Source organism: Protopterus annectens, chromosome 2.part0 (genome assembly GCF_019279795.1).
Source record: "Protopterus annectens isolate FY-2018-M chromosome 2.part0, PAN1.0, whole genome shotgun sequence".
In the NCBI taxonomy this organism is placed as follows: Eukaryota; Metazoa; Chordata; order Ceratodontiformes; family Protopteridae; genus Protopterus; species Protopterus annectens.
In genome coordinates, this window is record NC_056728.1 from 231,518,938 (window position 1) to 231,535,637 (window position 16,700).

The following is a 16,700-nucleotide window of genomic DNA, read 5'->3' on the forward strand; positions in this document are numbered from 1 at the left end:
AATTTTTTTGGGGTTTTTAAACCAAAAAAAAAAAGGGGAAAATTTTTTGGGGAAAAAAAAAAGGGTTAATTTTTTTTAAAACCCGGGGTTTTTCCCTTTTTTTTTAAAAAAGAGGGAAAAAATAAACCAAAAAATTTTTTTTTTTGGTTTTTTTTAACCAATTTTTTTTTTGGGGGTTTTTTTAAATTTTAAAAATTTTAAAAAAGGTTTTTTTTTTTAAAAAATTTTAAAAAAAAAAAATTTTTTAAAAAATTAAAAAAAAAACCCCCAAAAAAATTTTTAAAAAAAAAAAAATTTTTTTTTGGGGGAAAAATTTTTTTTTTGGGTTTTTTTTTTTTAAAAAAAAAGTAAAAAAAAGGGGAAAAAAAAAAAAAAAATTTAAAAAAAATTTTTTTTTTTTTTTAAAAAAAGGGAAAATTTTTTTTTAAAAAAATTTTGGGAAGGGGGTTTTTAAAAAAGGGGGAAAAAAATTTTTGGGGGGAAAAAAAGGGGAGTTTTTTTTTGGGGGGGGAAAAAGGGGAAAGGGTTTTTTGGGGGGGAAAATTTTTAAAAATTTTTCCTTTTAAAGGGAAAATTTTGGGGGGGGGGTTTTTTTTTTTGGGGGAAAAATTTTTAAAAAAAAAAGGGGGGGGGGAAAAAAAAAAAAAAAAGGAAAAAAAAGGGGGGGGGAAAAAAAATTTTGGGGGGAAACCCCCCCGGGGGTTATTTTAAAGGGGGGGTTTGGGGGAAAAAAAAAAAAACCCCTTTTTTTAAAAAAAAAGGGGGTTTTTTTAAAAAAAAAAAAAAAAAAAAAATTTTGGAAAAAAAAAAAATTAAGAAAAAAAAAAAAAAAAAAAAGGGGGGAAAAAAAATTTTTTAAAAAAAAAAAAAAAATTTTTTTTAAAATTTTTGAAAAAATTTTTCCCCAAAATTTTTTTTTTTAAAATCCAAATTTTTTTTTGGGAAAAAAAAAGGGGGGGAATTTTTTGGGAAGGGGGGGCCTTTTTTTTTTTTGGGGTTTTTTTAAAATTTTTTTAAAAATTTTTAAAAAAAAAATTTTTTTAAAAAAAAAAATTTTTAAAAAATTTTTTTTTAAAAACCCAAAAAAATTTTTAAAAAAATTTTTTTTTAAAAAATTTTAAAAAAAAAAAAAGGGGAAAAAAAAAGGGAAAAAAAAAAAACATTTAAAAAAAAAAAAATAAATAAAAAATTTTGGGAAAAATTGGGTTTAAGGGGGGGAAAAAGTTTTAAGGAAAGGGGTTTTAAAAATTTTTTTAAAATTTTAAAAAAATTTTTTAAAAAAAAAATTTTTTTTTTTAGGGAAAATTTTTTTTTAATTTTTAAAATTTTTAAAAAAAATTTTTTTAAAAAAAAAAAACCCCCTTTTTTTTTTCCCCAAAAATTTTTTTCCCCGGGTTTCCCCCCCCTTTCCCTTAACCCCAAAAACCCCCCCGGGGTCAAAAATTTTTTTGGGGAAATTTTTAAAAAAAAATTTAAAATTAAAAAAAATTCCCCCTTTTTAAAAAAAAAAATTTTTTTTTTCCCTTTCTTTTTTTTTTTTTTTAAAAAAAAAAAATTTTTTTTTTAAAAAAAAAAGGGTTTTTTTAAAATTTTCCTTTTTTAACCCATTTTTTTTTTTCCCCCCCTTTTTTTTCCCCCCCCCTTTTTTTCCCAAACCCCCAAATTTAAAAAACCCCAAAAATTTTTTTTTCCCCAAAAAGGGGTTTTTGGCCCCCCGGGAAAAACCCTTCCCCCCTTTTTTTTTCCCCCCCTTTTTCCCCCCAAAAAAAAACCCCCTTTAAAAAAACCCCTTTTTTTAAGGAATTTTAAAAATTTTTTAAAATTTTTTTTTTTTAAAAATTGCCCCCCTTTTTTTAATTTCCCCCCAAAAAATTTTTTTTTAACAAAAAAAATTTTTTTTAAAAAAGAAATTTTTTTCTAAAAAAAAAATTTTTTTTTTTAAGGGTTTCTTTTAAAAATTTTCCCAAAATTTAAAACCCTCAAAACCGAAAAAATTTTTTTTTTTAAAAACCCCCCCTCTTTTTAAAAAAAAAAAACCCCCTTTCCGGGGAAAAAAAAAAGGGGGCCCCCCAAAAAATTTTTTTCCCCTTTTTGGGGGTTTTTTTGGGGAAAAATTTTTTCCGGGGGGAAACCGTTTTTTTTCCCCCAAATTTTTTTTTTCCCCCCCAAAAAAAAAGGGAAAAAAAAAAAAGGGGGGGGAATTTTTTGGGGGGGGGGCCCCCTTTGGGTTTTACCCCCCCCCCCCCAAAAAAAAGGGGCCCAAAACCCCTTTTTTTCCGGTTTTGGGTTTTCCCCCCCCAAAAGGGAAAACCCCCCCCCCCGGGGGAAAAAAAAAAAAAAAGGGGTTTTAAAAATTTTTTTTTCCCCCCCCGAAAAATTTAAGGGATCAAAGAAAAAAAAAAAAAAGGGGGAAATTTTTGGGGGCCTTAAATTTGGGGAATTTTTTTTCCCCCCCCCAAAAAACCCCCTTCCCCCAAAATTTTTTTTGGGCCCCCTTTTAAATTTTTTAAATTTCCCCCCAAAAAAAAATTTTTAAAAAACCCCTTTTTGGGGGGGCCCCCCAACCCCCCCCTTCCCCCCTACCAAACCCCCGGGGGGGAAATTTTGGGGGGAAAAACCCCCAAAAAAAAAAGGGGGGGGTTTTTTTCCCCAAAAAAATTTTTTCCAAACGGGGGGGTTTTTTTAAAAATTTTCCCTTCCACGGGGAAAAAAAAAAAAAACCAAAAAAGAAAGGGGGCCAAAAAAAAAAAAAAAACCCCCCATTTTTTTTAAACCCCCCTTAAAAAAAAAGGGAAAAAAAAGGGAAACCAAAACCCCCCCCCCTTTTTGAGAAAAAAGGGGGGAAAAACCCCCCCAAACCCTTTTCCCCTTTTTTTAAAAAAAAAATTTTTTCACCTTTTTTCCCTCCCCCAAATTTTTGGGCCACCCCCCCCTTTTTTTTCCCCCCCCCCCCCCAAAAAAAACCCCCTTTTCCCCCCCCTTAAAAGGGGGGTTTTCCCATTCCCTTTTTTTTCCCCCCCCTTTTTTCCCCCCTTTTTTAAAAAAGGGGGGGAAAAAAAATTTTTTTTTCCCTCCTTTTCCCTTTTTTTTTCCCCCCCGGGCCCCCCCCCCCTTTTTTTCCCCCCAAACCCCGGGGCCCCCCCCCTTTTTTTCCCCTTTTTCCCCAAAAAAAGGGGGAATTTTTTTTGGGGGGAAAAAATTTAAAAAACCCTTTTTCCCCCCCCAAAAAAAAGGGCCCCCCAAAAAAAAAAAATTTTTTTTAAAATTTCCTTTTTTTTTTCCCCCCGTTTTTTTTTGGGGTACCCCCCTTTTTTTTTTTGGGGGGGGCCCCCTTTTTTTTTTTTTGGTTAAAATTTTTTTAATTTTTTTTTTTTTAAAAAAAAAACCCCCCGGGGCCCCCAAAAAAGGGTTTTTAAGGGGCCCCCTTTTTTTTTGGGTTTTTCCCTTTTTTTTTTTAAAGTTTTTAAAAAATTTTTTTTAATTTATTTTTTAAACCCCCCCCCTTTTCCTTTCCAAAAAAAAAACCCCCCCCCCAAAAAAGAAAAATTTTTTTTTTAAAAATTTTTTGTTTTTTTTTTTTGGGGTTTTTCCCGAACCTTTAAAAAAAATTTTTTTTAAAAACAAAAAATTTTTTCCAAGGTTTTTTTTTTTTTTTAAAAAAAATTTTTTTTAATTTCCCAAAAAATTTTTTAAAAGGCCCCCCTTTTTTCCCCGGGTTTTTTTTAAACAAAAAAAAAAAATTTTTTAGTTCCTTTTGGCCTTTTTAAAAGGGTTTGGGGGGGGGAAATTCCCCCCCAAAAAAGGGGGGGGGCCCCGGCCCTTTTTTTAAAAAAAAACCCCAAAAGGGGGAAAACCCCTTTTTTTCCCGGTTTAAAATAAAAAAAAAAATTTTTGGGAATTTTTTCCCCCCCCTTTTTTTTGGTGTTTTTTCCCCCTTTTTTTTTTTTTTTTTCCCCCCCCCCCCTTTTTGGGGAAAAGGGGCCTTTTTAAAATTTTGGGGGGGGAAATTGGGCAAAAAAAAACCCCCCCCGGGGGGGGGGGGGGGAAAAAAAAAAAAAAAAAATTATTTTTTTTTTTCCCCTTTTCCCTTTTCCCCCCAACCCTTTTTTTCCCAAAAAAAACCTTTTTTTTGGGGATAAAAAAATTTTTTAAAAAAATTTTTTTTTTTTTTAAAAATTTTTTTTTTTTGGGGGAAAAATTTTTTTTTTTTAAAATTTTTAAATTTCAAAATTCCAAATTTTTTTTGGGGCCCCAAAAATTTTTAAAAACCCAAAAAATTTTAAAAAATTTTTTTTTTTTCCCCCCCCCCCAAAAAAAGGGTTTTAAAAAAAAATTTTGAGTAAAAAAAAAAAGGGGGGGGTTTTCCCCCCCCTTTGGGAAAAAATTTTTTTGGGCCCCGGGAAAAAAAAAAAAATGGGGGTTTTTTCCCCAAATGGAAATTTTTTTTTTCCCCCTTTTTTAAAACCCCCCTTTTAAAAAAAAAACGGTTTTCCCTTTTAAAAAAAAAACCCCCTGGTTTTTTAGGGGGGCCCCCCCCCGGGGGTTTTCCAAAAAAATTTTTTCCCCCGGGGAAAAAGGGAAAAGGGAAATTTTTTTGGGAAAAAAAAAAATTTTTTGGGTAAAAAAAAGGGGGTTTTTTTTTAAAATTTGGGTTTTTTAAAAAGGGGAAAAAAAAAAAAACCCCCTTTTTTAAAAAAAGGGGAATTTTTTTTAAAAAAATTTTTAAAGGAAAAGGGAACATGGGCCCCCCGGGAAAGGGGGGTTTTGGAACCCACCCCCCCCAAAAAACCAGGGTTTCCCCCCAAATTTCCCAAATTTTCCCCCGGGGAAGGAAAAACCCCAACCCCTTTAAAAAGGGGGTTTTTGGGGGGGGGAAAATTTTTTCCCCGGGGGGGAAAAAACCCCAACAAGGGTTGGGGGGGAAAAAAAAAAAAAGGGCCCCCCGGGGGAAATTTTTAAAAATTTTTTGGAAGGAATACAAAAAAAATTTTCCCCCAAAAACCCAAAAGGGCCCCAAAAAATTTTAAAATTTTAAAATTTGCAAAAAAAAAAAAATTTTTTAAAAAAAACCCCCCAATTTTTTTTTTTAAAATTTTTTGGGGGGGGAAACCCCCCCCCCCAAAAAAAACCCTTTTTCCCCCAAAAGGGGGAAACCAAAATTGAAATTTTTTCCCCTTTTTTTTTTTTTTTTTTTTGGGGGGGTTCCCCAAAAAAATTTTTTTTTAAAAAATTTTTTTTTAAAAATTTTTTGGGGGGGGGAAAAAAAAAACCTTCTTTTTTAAAAAAAAAAAATTTTGAAAAAAAAAAAAAAATTTGGGAAAAAAAAAAAAACCCCTTTTTTCCCCCCTTTTTAAAAGAAAAAAAAAAAAAAAGTGGGGATTTAAAAAAAAAAAAAAAAAGGGGGGGTTTTTTAAAAAAAGGGGAAAAAAAAAAAAATGGGGAAAATTTTTAAAAAAAAAAAAATTTTGGGGGGAAAAAATTAAAAAAAAAAGGGAAAAATTTAAAAAAAAAAAAGTTAAAATTTGGAAAAATTTAAAAAAAATTTTTTTTTAAAATTTTAAAAAAGGGGGGGTTTTCCCCCTTTTTGGAAAAAAAAAATTTTTTTTTTTTTTAAAAATTTTTTTTTGGGGGGGAAAAATTTTAAAATTTTTTTAAAAAAAAAATTTTTTTTAAAAATTAAAATTTAAAATTTAAAAAAAAAAAACCCCTTTTTAAAAAAAAAATTTTTTTTTAAAAATTTTAAAAAAAAAAAAGGGGGAAAAATTTTTAAAGGAATTTTTTTAAAAAAAAAAAACCTTTGGGGTTTGGAAAAAAAAAGGGAGGGTTTTTTAAAAAATTTAAAAAAAAAAAAAAATTTTAAAATTTAAAAACAAAAAAAAAAAAAAATATGGAAAAAATTAAAAAAAAAGGAAAAAAAAATTTTGGGGGGGGGGAAAAAAAAATTTTTGGAAATTTGGAAAAAAAAAAACAAAAATTTTTAAAATTTTTTATTTTTTAAAAAAGGGGGGAAAAATTTTTAAAAAAGGGGGGGGGTTTTTAAAAAAAAAAAATTTTTAAAAAAAAAATTAAAACCCCATTAAAAAAAAAAAAACCAAAAAAAAAAAAAAATATGTTTTTTTAAAATAATTTTTTTTTAAAAAAAAATTTTAACAAAAAAAAAAAAATTTTTTTAAAAAAAACCCCTTTTGGTTTTTGGAAAAAGGGAAAAATTTAAAAAAAAAAATTTTTTTTTTTAAAAAAAAAATTTTTTTTGGGGGGTTTTTTAAAGGGGGGAAAAAAAAAATTTTTTTTTTTTTGGGGCCCCAAAAAAAAGGGTTTTTTTTTTAAAAAAAAAAAAGGGGGGAAAAAGGGGTTTTTTAAAAAAAAAATTTGCTTTTTTTTTTTTTTTTTTTTTTTTTTAAAAAAAAAAAAATTTTTATTTTAAAAAATTTTAAAAAAAAATTTTTTTTTTGGGGTTTTTTTTTTAAAAAAAATTTTCAAAAAAAAAAAAATTTTTTTTTAAATTTTTAAAAAATTTTTAAAAAAAATTTTAAAAATTTAAAAAAAAAAAAAAATTTTTTTCCCTAATTTTTTTAAAAAAAAAAAAAAAAAAAAGGGAAAGGGGCCAAAAGGTTTTTTAAAAAAAAAAGGGGGGCCCAAAGTTTTTAAAAAAAAAAAATTTTTTAAATTAAAAGGGGGTTAAAAAAAAAAAGGGGGTTTTTCCCAAAAAGGGGGAAAGGGGTTTTTTTTTTTGGGGGGAAAATTTTTGGATTTTAAAAAGGGGGGGGAAAAAAAATTTTTTTAAAAAGGGGGGGGTTTTTGGGTTGGGGGTTTTAAAAAAAAAACCCCCCGGGTTAAAAAAAAAAAATTTTTTAAAAATTTTAAGAAAAAATTTGGGGGAAAAAAAGAAAAAAAAAAAAGGGGGGTTAAAAAAAAAGGGGGGTTAAAAAAAAAAAAAAAAGGGGGGGGGAAAAAGGGGCCTCCCCAAAATTTTTTTTAAAAAAAAAATTTTAAAAAAAAATTTGGGGTTTAAAAAAATTTTTTCCCCTTTTTTAAAAAAAAAAAAAAGGGGAAAAAAAATTTTGGGGGGAAAATAAACCATAAAAAAACCCAAAAAAAAAAAAAGGAAAAAAAATTTCAAAAAAATTTTAAAATTTTTTTTTTAAAAATTAAATTTTTTAGGTTTTTTAAAAAAAAATGTTTTTTTTCCCCAAAATTTTTTTTTTAAAAATTTAAAAAAGGGTTTTTTTTAAAAAAGGGGGGGGAAAAAAGGGTTTTTGGGAAGGGGGTTTTTTCCGGGGTTTTTTTTTAAATTTTTTTAAAAAAAAAAAAAAAAAAAAAAAAAAAACAAATTTTAAAAAAAAAATTTTTTTTTCCCAAAAAAAGGGAAAAAAAAAAAAAAAAAGTTTTTTGGGGGAAAATAAAAAAAAAAAATTTTAAAAAATTTGGGGGGAGAAAAAAATTTTTTTAAAAATTTAAAAATTTGGGGGGAAAAAAATTTTAAAAATTTAAAAAATTTTTTAAAAAAAAAAAATTTTTCTTTTTTTTTGGTTAAAGCTTTTTAAAAATTTAAAAAGGGAAAAAAAAATTTTTTTTTTTAAAACCCTTTTTTTTTTTTAAAATTTTTTAAAAATTTTTTTAAAAAAACCCCTTTTCCCCCCGGGTTTTTTCCCCTTTTTTGGGGAAAAAATTTTCACCCCAAAACCCCTTTTTTCCCCCAAAAAAAGGGGGTTTTTTTCTTTTGGGAAATTTTTTTTTTTTTTAAAAAAAAAAATTTTTAAATTTTTTTAAAAGGGGGTTTTTTTTTGAAAAAAAAATTTTTTCTTTGGGGGCCCCTTTTCCCTTGCCCCCCTTTTTAAAAATTTTTAAAAAAAAGGGTTTTTTCCGGAAAATTTTTTTTTTTCCCCCTCCATTTCCCGGGCCCCAAAGAAAAAAAATTTTTAAAAAGTTTTTCTTCCCCCCCTTTGGGGGAAAAAACCCCCCCCCCCCCTTTTTTTTTTCCCCAAAAAAATTTTTTTTTCCCCCCCAAAAGGGAAAATTCCCCCCCTTTAAAAAATTTTTTTTTTTTAAAAAAAAACCAATTTCCCCCCTTCCCCAAAAACCCCAAAAAATTTTTGGCCCCCAAAAAGGTTTTTTTAAAAAAAATTTTTTTTCCCCAAAAAAAGGGAAAAACCAAAATTTTTAAAAAAAGGGGTTTTTTTTTTTTTTTTTTCCCCCAAAAAAGGGGAAAAAATTTTTTTAAAAAAGGTTTTAAAATTTTTTTTTTTTTCCCCTTTCCCCTTTCCCCCCCGGAAACCCCCCCTTTTTTAAAAATTTTTTCCCCTTTTTTTCTTTTCCCCCAAAGAAAAAAACCCCTTTTTTTGGGTTTTGGAAAAATTTTTTTTCCCTTTTCCCAGGCCCCCCCAAAAAAAAAATTTTTTTGGGTTTTTTTTTAAAAACCCCCCCTTTTTCCCTTTTCCCTTTTGGGGGGGAAAAGAGGTTTTTTTTTAAATAAAAAATTCCCCTTCCCCCCGGGCCCTTTTTAAAAATTTTAAAGGGGGGGGAAATGTCTTTTTTAAAAGGGAAAAAGGTTTTTTTTCCCCCCCCCCCCCAAAAAAAAAATTTTTTTTTAAAAAAAATTTTTTTTTTTCAACCCTTCCCCCCTTTTTTTTAAATTTTGGAAAATTTTAAAAAAAAAAAATTTTTTTTTTTTTTCCCCCCCCCCAAAAACCTTTTTGGTTTTTGGGTTTTAAAAAAGGGGCCGGGGGGGGGAAACCCCCCCAAATTGTTTTCTTTTGTTTTTTATTTTTTTTTTTAAAAAAAAAATTTTTTTTAAGGTTTTCCCTTTTTTTTTTTTTTTTCCCCCCTTTTTTCCCCCAAAAAACCAAAAAATTTTTAAAAGGGGGTTTTTTTTTTTAAAAGGGGTTTTTTTCCCCCCCCCCTTTAAAAAACCCTACCCCGGCCGGGTTTTTTTAAAAAAAAAATTTAACTCCCCTTTTTTTTTTTTTAACTTTTTTTAAATTTTTTTCCCCCCTTTTTAAATTGGGTTTTTTTTTTTAAAAAAAAAAAACTACCCTTTTTTTTTTTTTTTTTAATTGGGGTTTTTTTTTTTTGGGTTTTTTTTTTTTTTTTTTTTTGGGGTTTCCCTTTTTTTTGTCCCCAATTTTTTTTTAAGGGGGTTTCCTGCCTTTCTGTGACTTTTACCCTTGGACAAGTTTACAGCAGCTGCTACACAGTCAACCTTGCATACATTTGCCAAGCATTATAGCTTGAGTACCTTTTCTAGAGCATGTACTTCCTCTGGAGCCACCATTCTAAAAGGCTTACTGTCTTAGGTCAGTCTAGGTCAGCTTGGGATGTTAACCATCTGTTTCCAGTGTCTGGCCAGGACCAGAATATTAGATGTATCTGGTATGTGTACTAACACTGGAATAACACACTCACCTTCCCCCTCTCCGAGTTGCAACTTCTGATGGGATCTGTAGGGACCCCAGAGGACTGTCTATTCTCTTTTCAGGGGTCCCAATAGTTATTCACAATTACTCAATCTCGAATCCTCCTTAGACTAAGGGTTTAATGGATGGGGTGGAATGTCATTGATGGACAAAAGGATGCCAATGCGATCAGTCCAACTGCTTCCAGTATCCAAATAGAGGTCAGATAAATGTATTATTCTGGTAAGCACTTAAATTATGATCTGATGTTGTCTTTCAATCCATTCTTCAACCATTGGGTTTTGGATCCGACTTTGGACATTTTCCAAACTTAAGATCTGTAGCTGGGGCTCTTCCCCTTGATCCTTTGCCAACCCCAACCATACCTCAAATCTCGTTTGCTGCTCAGTGTGTCTGGACATGGATTTCATGGCTCAGGCTTGGAGATAAGTGCGGAAAGTTTTTTGTTTACTGTATCAGTACCTTAGTGCTGTTCTTTCTGTCCTCCATTCTTCATTTTTTTCTTATCTCTTCCTCCCCGATAAACAAACAAAAAAGTTAGATGTTAAGTTGTCAATCTCGCCTTCATTCTTGCTGGATGGGTTCGGAGTCAATCCTCGGCTCCGACTTGGCCAATACTAAAGCTCGAGAGCTATTTCCACCGACTCGAGGCTCCCCTATATCCCACAATGCTAGGCGGTAACTACTCAGATCTCGTTTGCCACTTAGCTGCGAGGTGCTTTCTTCTACCGGCTCTGGCAGGTTAGTGAGATTTTCTAGTCAGAAAATTAAAATAACTACCTCTATCCTTTTTATTTACTCAGTTTTATAGTACTGAGTATCCTTCTAGTTTAAATTGGGTCTTCCCTCGTTTTTATTCCCTTTTTAAGTTCTAGGCCTTTGGCCCACTTCCCTTTTTTCCCTTTGTCATTCAGCGTGATTTGGTTTTCTTTTTTAGGTTAAAGGGTGTGTCTGTTTTTTGTGTCTGTGTCCTTTTTGTGTATACAGTCACTTTTCTGGGATGTCGAAAGACTCCAAGGTCTCAGGCTTCAAGAAGTGTGACTCGTGCTGTCAGAAAATGTCTGACAGACGGTCACACTTCTTGTGTATATTGCCTGGGACCTTTGTACCTGCAGGACTCCTGTGCTGTTTGCCATGCATTCAGCCCGAGAGTCCTGCAGGAACGCAAAAATAAACTTATTCTTGGAGGCTTATTAAAGCCTGAAGGCCCCCCGACCCAGTCTGCGTCGGGGAAGCCTTCATAGACTTCCAGGCCGTCGGCTCCAGCTTCAGAGCCATCCACTGGGAGCATTAAGATTACTTCGATATCGGCTCCGGCTGGAGTAGATGTTTCGAAGACTCAAACCATTACCTTGGCTCCGGCCGGAGCTGAGGGTGCTAAGACTCAGTCGGCTCCGACAGTTTTATCAGAGCCGCCTTCTAAGAAGAGGTCGAGGTCCCCTTCCATCGGCTCCATCCACTCGGCCCCGGGATCCCCTCTTCTGTCGGAGCGGAGCCACAGGTCCCATTCCTCTCGGTCCTCCAGGCTGTCCGACCAAGACTTACAAAGGGTGGTGAGTAGACTTCTCAAGTCCGAGGCACTGGCCCAAATGCTGCATAGCTCTACTCAACAGTCAGTGGCTATTCCCATCCCTCCTTCTGTTCCTCCTCTGACTCCTTTGAGTTCGGAGCTGGGGCTCGTCGGAGCCATGGCTGTCGGTGCGTCAGAGCCGATACCCTCCCTTTCGGCTCCGTCATCTGCTCCGATTTCCTCTTTGGAGGGATCTCAGAGCCGGGCTTCCCTCGTCGGCTCCGAGGGGGCGAGTGGCATCGGACCCTTGTCCGACCCCATTCTCCCTCTCGGAGCGTCGGCGCTGGTGAGTTTGGCTCCATCAGCCTCGGAGCCGTCCCTGTTGGTGCCGGGGGGTCCTTGTCTCCTCGGAGCGGGGACCTTCAGCCCTGGCTGATCGGGGCGCCTTCGAGGTTATGCGGAGCATGCTAGACCCCATGTCTACCCCACGGTCAGCTCTGTCAGCTCCTCCCTCTTCAGTGCCTGCGGTGGTTTCTATCCACCCCCTCGTACCAGACCGTAGAGAGCCAATCCCTCAGGTTTCCCCATTGGGAATATCCTCTTCTTCCGAGGCTTCTCCTGATCCGGCAGGGGAACCCCCTCGGAAGAGACAGTGCAAGAGGAAGCACATTGTCTCCCCTGAGTCTATCACCTCGGACACCGACTTGGAGGAATCTGAAGGTTCCCCTCGGTCCCCCTCTGAGGATGTCTCTTTTGCTGACATCCTTGAAATCCTTAAACAGAGTGGGAACTGGCCCACTCTTAACCCTTCAGAGGACGAGTCGGTCTACCTTGAGGCATTTGGCTCTCGCCCTTCCACCTCCTGGGTGTCTCCTCCCTTTGACCCCCTCATGGAAATGGTAGCAAGGAAGGCATGGACGGCCCCTGATTCGGTGGAACCTACCCCAAGGAGGCCATCTAAATTTATTACAGTCCCTAAACAGAAACAGCTCTTATCTAAAGGCGTCTCTGTTGATGCCATGGTGGTGGCTGGAGCCACTAAGAAGGAATTAGCCGATCCTTCAGTACCTGTCCATCCTCCTAATAAGGAGTCTAGGACCATGGACAGGTATGGTAAGCGGATGTTTTCCTCAGCGACCTTTGCTATGCGGTCGCTGAACTACTTGTCACTTCATCCGTCTCCAGAGGGATTTACTCAAAGATATGGGTGATGCTATTCAGGATCCAACAGCTGAGGGGTTCCAAGACAAAATGAACTCCCAGTTGGCAACCCTGAATTCGATTGTCAACTCCTCCATGCGGCTTATCTCATATGCGGCCGATGGGGCGAGTAGGGCCGCAGGCACAGGTGTAGCTTTACGACGCCACACCTGGATGCGGCTTTGCAATTTTGCGGACCCATTCAAGGCATCCTTCACCAATTCCCCCTTTGATGGCTCAACATTGTTTGGACCTCAGGTGAAGGATACATTGACTAGGTGCGAGCAGGAAGGTAAGACTCTCTCTGCCGTGGGAGTCCATTTTTCTACCCATTCCAGACCTTATCCCAAAAGTCAGAGGGGGGGTGAATGTGGTTCCGCAAACCACAAGGAGTCTCATCTGATGCACAAAGTCGATTCCCCTCTAGAGGCAGAGGGGGGGGACTACAATAGACGCCGCCCTAGGGGCAGAGGTGGTCCGCAAAACCAGGGTAGCAGAGAGACTTTCTCTGATAAATCCTTTCAGCATCCCTGAGGAGCTGCCTGGCTGTCCACCTTCGGAGGCAGTCGGGGGAAGATTATCACTGTACCCAGAAGCCTGGCTTTCCCTCACACAAGACAAATGGGTACAGTTGATTATATCCGAGGGTTACAAAATCCCCTTTATTCACATCCCATCCCAACCCAAAGGATCCCTTCCAGACGTTTCACCCAGTCTAATGGAACAAGCAGCGTTAGAAATATCAAAGCTGCTGTCAAAAAGAGCTATCCAGCCAGTCCCAGCAGACCAGCAAGGATCCGGAATCTACTCCAAATTCTTTTTGGTACCAAAAAAGACAGGGGAATAGAGACCAATACTGGATCTCAGCATGCTAAACAAGTATGTGAAGAAAACAAATTTCCGGATGGTCACGCTACAGTCCATTCTACCCTTCTTGGGTCAGGACAATTGGATGTGCTCAGTAGACCTTCAGGATGCGTACTACCATATCAAAATGCACAGACGCTCCAGGAGGTTTCTCCGCTTCAGGCTGGGAGCCAGTCACTACCAGTTCAGAGCCCTGCCCTTTGGTCTCAATACAGCCCCCCCGAGTGTTCACCAAATGTATGGCAGTGGTCGCGGCTCACCTGAGACGTCAAGGATTCCAGGTGTTTCCATATTTGGATGACTGGCTCCTTACCGCCACCACCAGGCGTCAACTTCTTCTATTCAGAGACTTCACCATTCAAACCTGCCAAGCTCTAGGCATTTCAGTAAATTTTGAAAAATCTGCCTTGTCGCCTTGTCAGTCTATTACCTTTATAGGTGCCACCTTAGACACAGTTCATCTTTCTCCCAGACTGACAGAGCAAAGAGTATCAGATATCCGCAAACACGTTTACCTTCTGCTTCAATGCAACAAGATCAAAGCCAGGGTAGTCTTGAAGGTGTTAGGACTCATAGCGGCTACCATTACACTTCTTCCCCTAGCTCGTTTTCACATGTGGATCCTCCAGTGGATGCTGTTTTCTCAATGGTCCTTCCAACAGCTCCCAATGTCTCACATCATTCTGCTAACCCAATCATGCAAGAATCGCCTGTCTTGGTGGATGACATCACCTCAAATTCTTCAGGGCAGACCCTTCATCCCCCCCCCAATCACCACGGTGACAATGGACGCCTCCCTGATCGGGTGGGGGGACATTATCAAGGCAGGACAGTCCAGGGCACGTGGCAATCTTTCGAGTGCCACTTGCACATAAATGTCTTAGAGATGAGAGCAGTGCTTTTAGCGTTGCAAGCCCTTCAGGACTCTCTTCCCACAGGGACTGTTGCAATTCAGACGGACAACATGTCCATAGTGTGGTACATCAACAAACAGGGTGGAACCAAATCCTATCCCTTATGTCGAGAGGCACTCAGACTTTGGCAGTGGGCGATCTCTTCTCAGCGGTTTCTGATAGCAACGCACATTCCCGGGAAGTCCAACGTGATTGCGGACAAGTTGAGCAGGGCTATTCTCATGCCTCACGAGTGGTCTCTAAAAAAAATCAGTGCTGGAAGAAATCTTTCAAAGATGGGGCCGGCCTTGCTGCGATCTTTTTGCTACTCCCCAAAACAGCAAGTGTCACGATTTCTTCACCCTCTTCCCTCTACCAGGCCAACCCACCAGAGACGCTCTAGTCCACGATTGGCCCTGGGGACTTCTGTATGCTTTCCCCCCTTTTCCACTGATCTCTCAATTAATTCAGAAAGCTATCGCCTTGAGAGTCACTATGATCCTCATTGCCCCTTACTGGCCTCAGCAGATATGGTTTCCGTTCCTGCATCATTACCTCTTGGAGCAGCCTTGGCATCTGGACCCAGTGCCAGATCTTTTGACCCACCAGTCGGGCCAGCTGCACCACTCCCTCCAATCTCTCAACCTCATAGCGTGGTTTCTCCGATTCCTACCCTAGCCAGGCTTCCTTTAATTTCTCATTCGGTCCGTAACATCCTGATAGCCTCTCACAAGTCTTCTACCAGAAGGATTTATAATAGTAAGTGGAAATGTTTTTCCTTCTGGGCAGCATCTAAAAATATAGACCCCTTCACCGCACCTATCCAGTCTATCCTAGACTTCCTGGCAGAGCTTTTTCATTTAGGCTCTTCCTCATCTACCATTAGAGTACAACTAGCTGCTATATCTAACTTTCATGTAGGTGTCTCGGACTCCAGTATCATGTCCCATAAACTATGCAAAGCCTTTCTAAGCGGTATCTTTTTGCTCAAGCCCCCAATCAAAGATCCCCCACCTCAGTGGGACTTGAATTTGGTACTAGCGCCCTTGATTCCCCCCCCCCCCTTCGAACCTGCGGCTTCATGCCCTCTCAAGTTGCTCTCATGGAAAACCCTTTTTCTAGTAGCCATAACATCAGCTTGAAAGGTATCTGAACTTCATGCTCTTTGCAGTCGTCCTCCGTACTTAGTTTTCCATAAAGACAGGGTGTCCCTCCAGACTAATCCGTCCTTCTTGCCTAAGGTTTCCTCTGAGGCAAATCTAAACCAGACTATCGATCTCCCTGTCTTCTTCCCTGATTATTCCAATAGGTCGGAACAAAAGTTACATTTTCTAGATGTTCATCGCCAACTTCGATATTATTTAGACAGGACTAAACAGTTCAGGAAATCTGACCAGCTCTTCCTGTCTTATGCGGAAGGGAAAATGGGCCTTCCAGTTTCTAAAGTGTCCCTTTCGAGATGGCTTACCTCTATAATTACCTTCATTAATGAAATCAGACATCAAAAGCTGCCTTCAAGACCTAGAGCTCATTCAACCAGGGAATTAGCTACATCTGTAGCTTTTCAGGACAGGCTACCAATAGATTCCATCTGTGCAGCAGCCACATGGGCTTCACCTCATACCTTTATCTCGCATTACAAATTGGATATGGCCTCCAGAAACCGTGCCAACTTTGGTTCTACTGTTCTCAAGAGTCTGTTCCGATAAGCCACCCGGGGTAAGGTGCTAGGGACGCGGTCCCATCCAGCAAGAATGAAGGCGAGATTGACAACTTAACATTGAGAAGTTATGTACCTACCATAACGTTCCATGTTAGTTGTCTTCTTCTCGCCTTCTTTCTTGCGTCCCACCCTCCTTCCCCCCAGCCTGGACAGACCGATAGGAATTTTTGGGATCTTCCATTGGGGCTTCCTTCCCACATGTTTTACCACCTCTATTCTCCCTTTTTCTGTTTGTGGTAGCTTACATACAGGTTTATATAGAAGTGGGGGTTTTTTCCTCTCTTCTCCATCCTATGGAGACTAGAACTGCTATGGTTTTAGCTATCAAACGAGATCTGAGTAGTTACCGCCTAGCATTGTGGGATATAGGGGAGCCTCGAGCCGGTGGAAATAGCTCTCGAGCTTTAGTATTGGCCGAATCGGAGCCGAGGATCGGCTCCGAACCCATCCAGCAAGAAAGAAGGCGAGAAGAAGACAACTAACATGGAATGTTATGGTAGGTACATAACTTCTCATTATTGCCTTTCTCGACCATGTGGCCTATTTCTCTACTCCTACCAGTTTTTTTGTCTGGTATCTTGAAATACCATTGTTGGCATGCTACTATAGTTACCTTGTGATCTATAGGGTTTTCTTAATACCATAGTTGAAACAGCTTCACAGCCCCCTCCCCCTCTGTAGGAACTGGCACCAGTGTCCAAATCTACACCAAAGTACTATACAAGCATTTATATAGATGCATGGAATCAGAAATACCCGACAGGACAAAATCATCCTTCGCAAGGAAAAGTAAACCTGTCTGGTGGAAATCTACAGTAAATAAACTATACAACAAAAAGAAAAAATTGCTGTCCAGGGCCAAGAAGGAGCAGGTGCCCAATTGGAAGCAATCTCTCTTTAGCCTGAACAAGCAAATAAGAGCACTAGTGAAATCCTCTAAAGCCAACTTCGAGTCCAAATTGGCCACATCTACTAGAGACAATCATAAGGCCTTTCTTCACATATGTCCGCAGTCCCAAAGAAAGCACCCAGATCTGTTCAAAACTGGTGGTCAAGGACATCACATACATAAATGATGTAGATATAGCCAACCT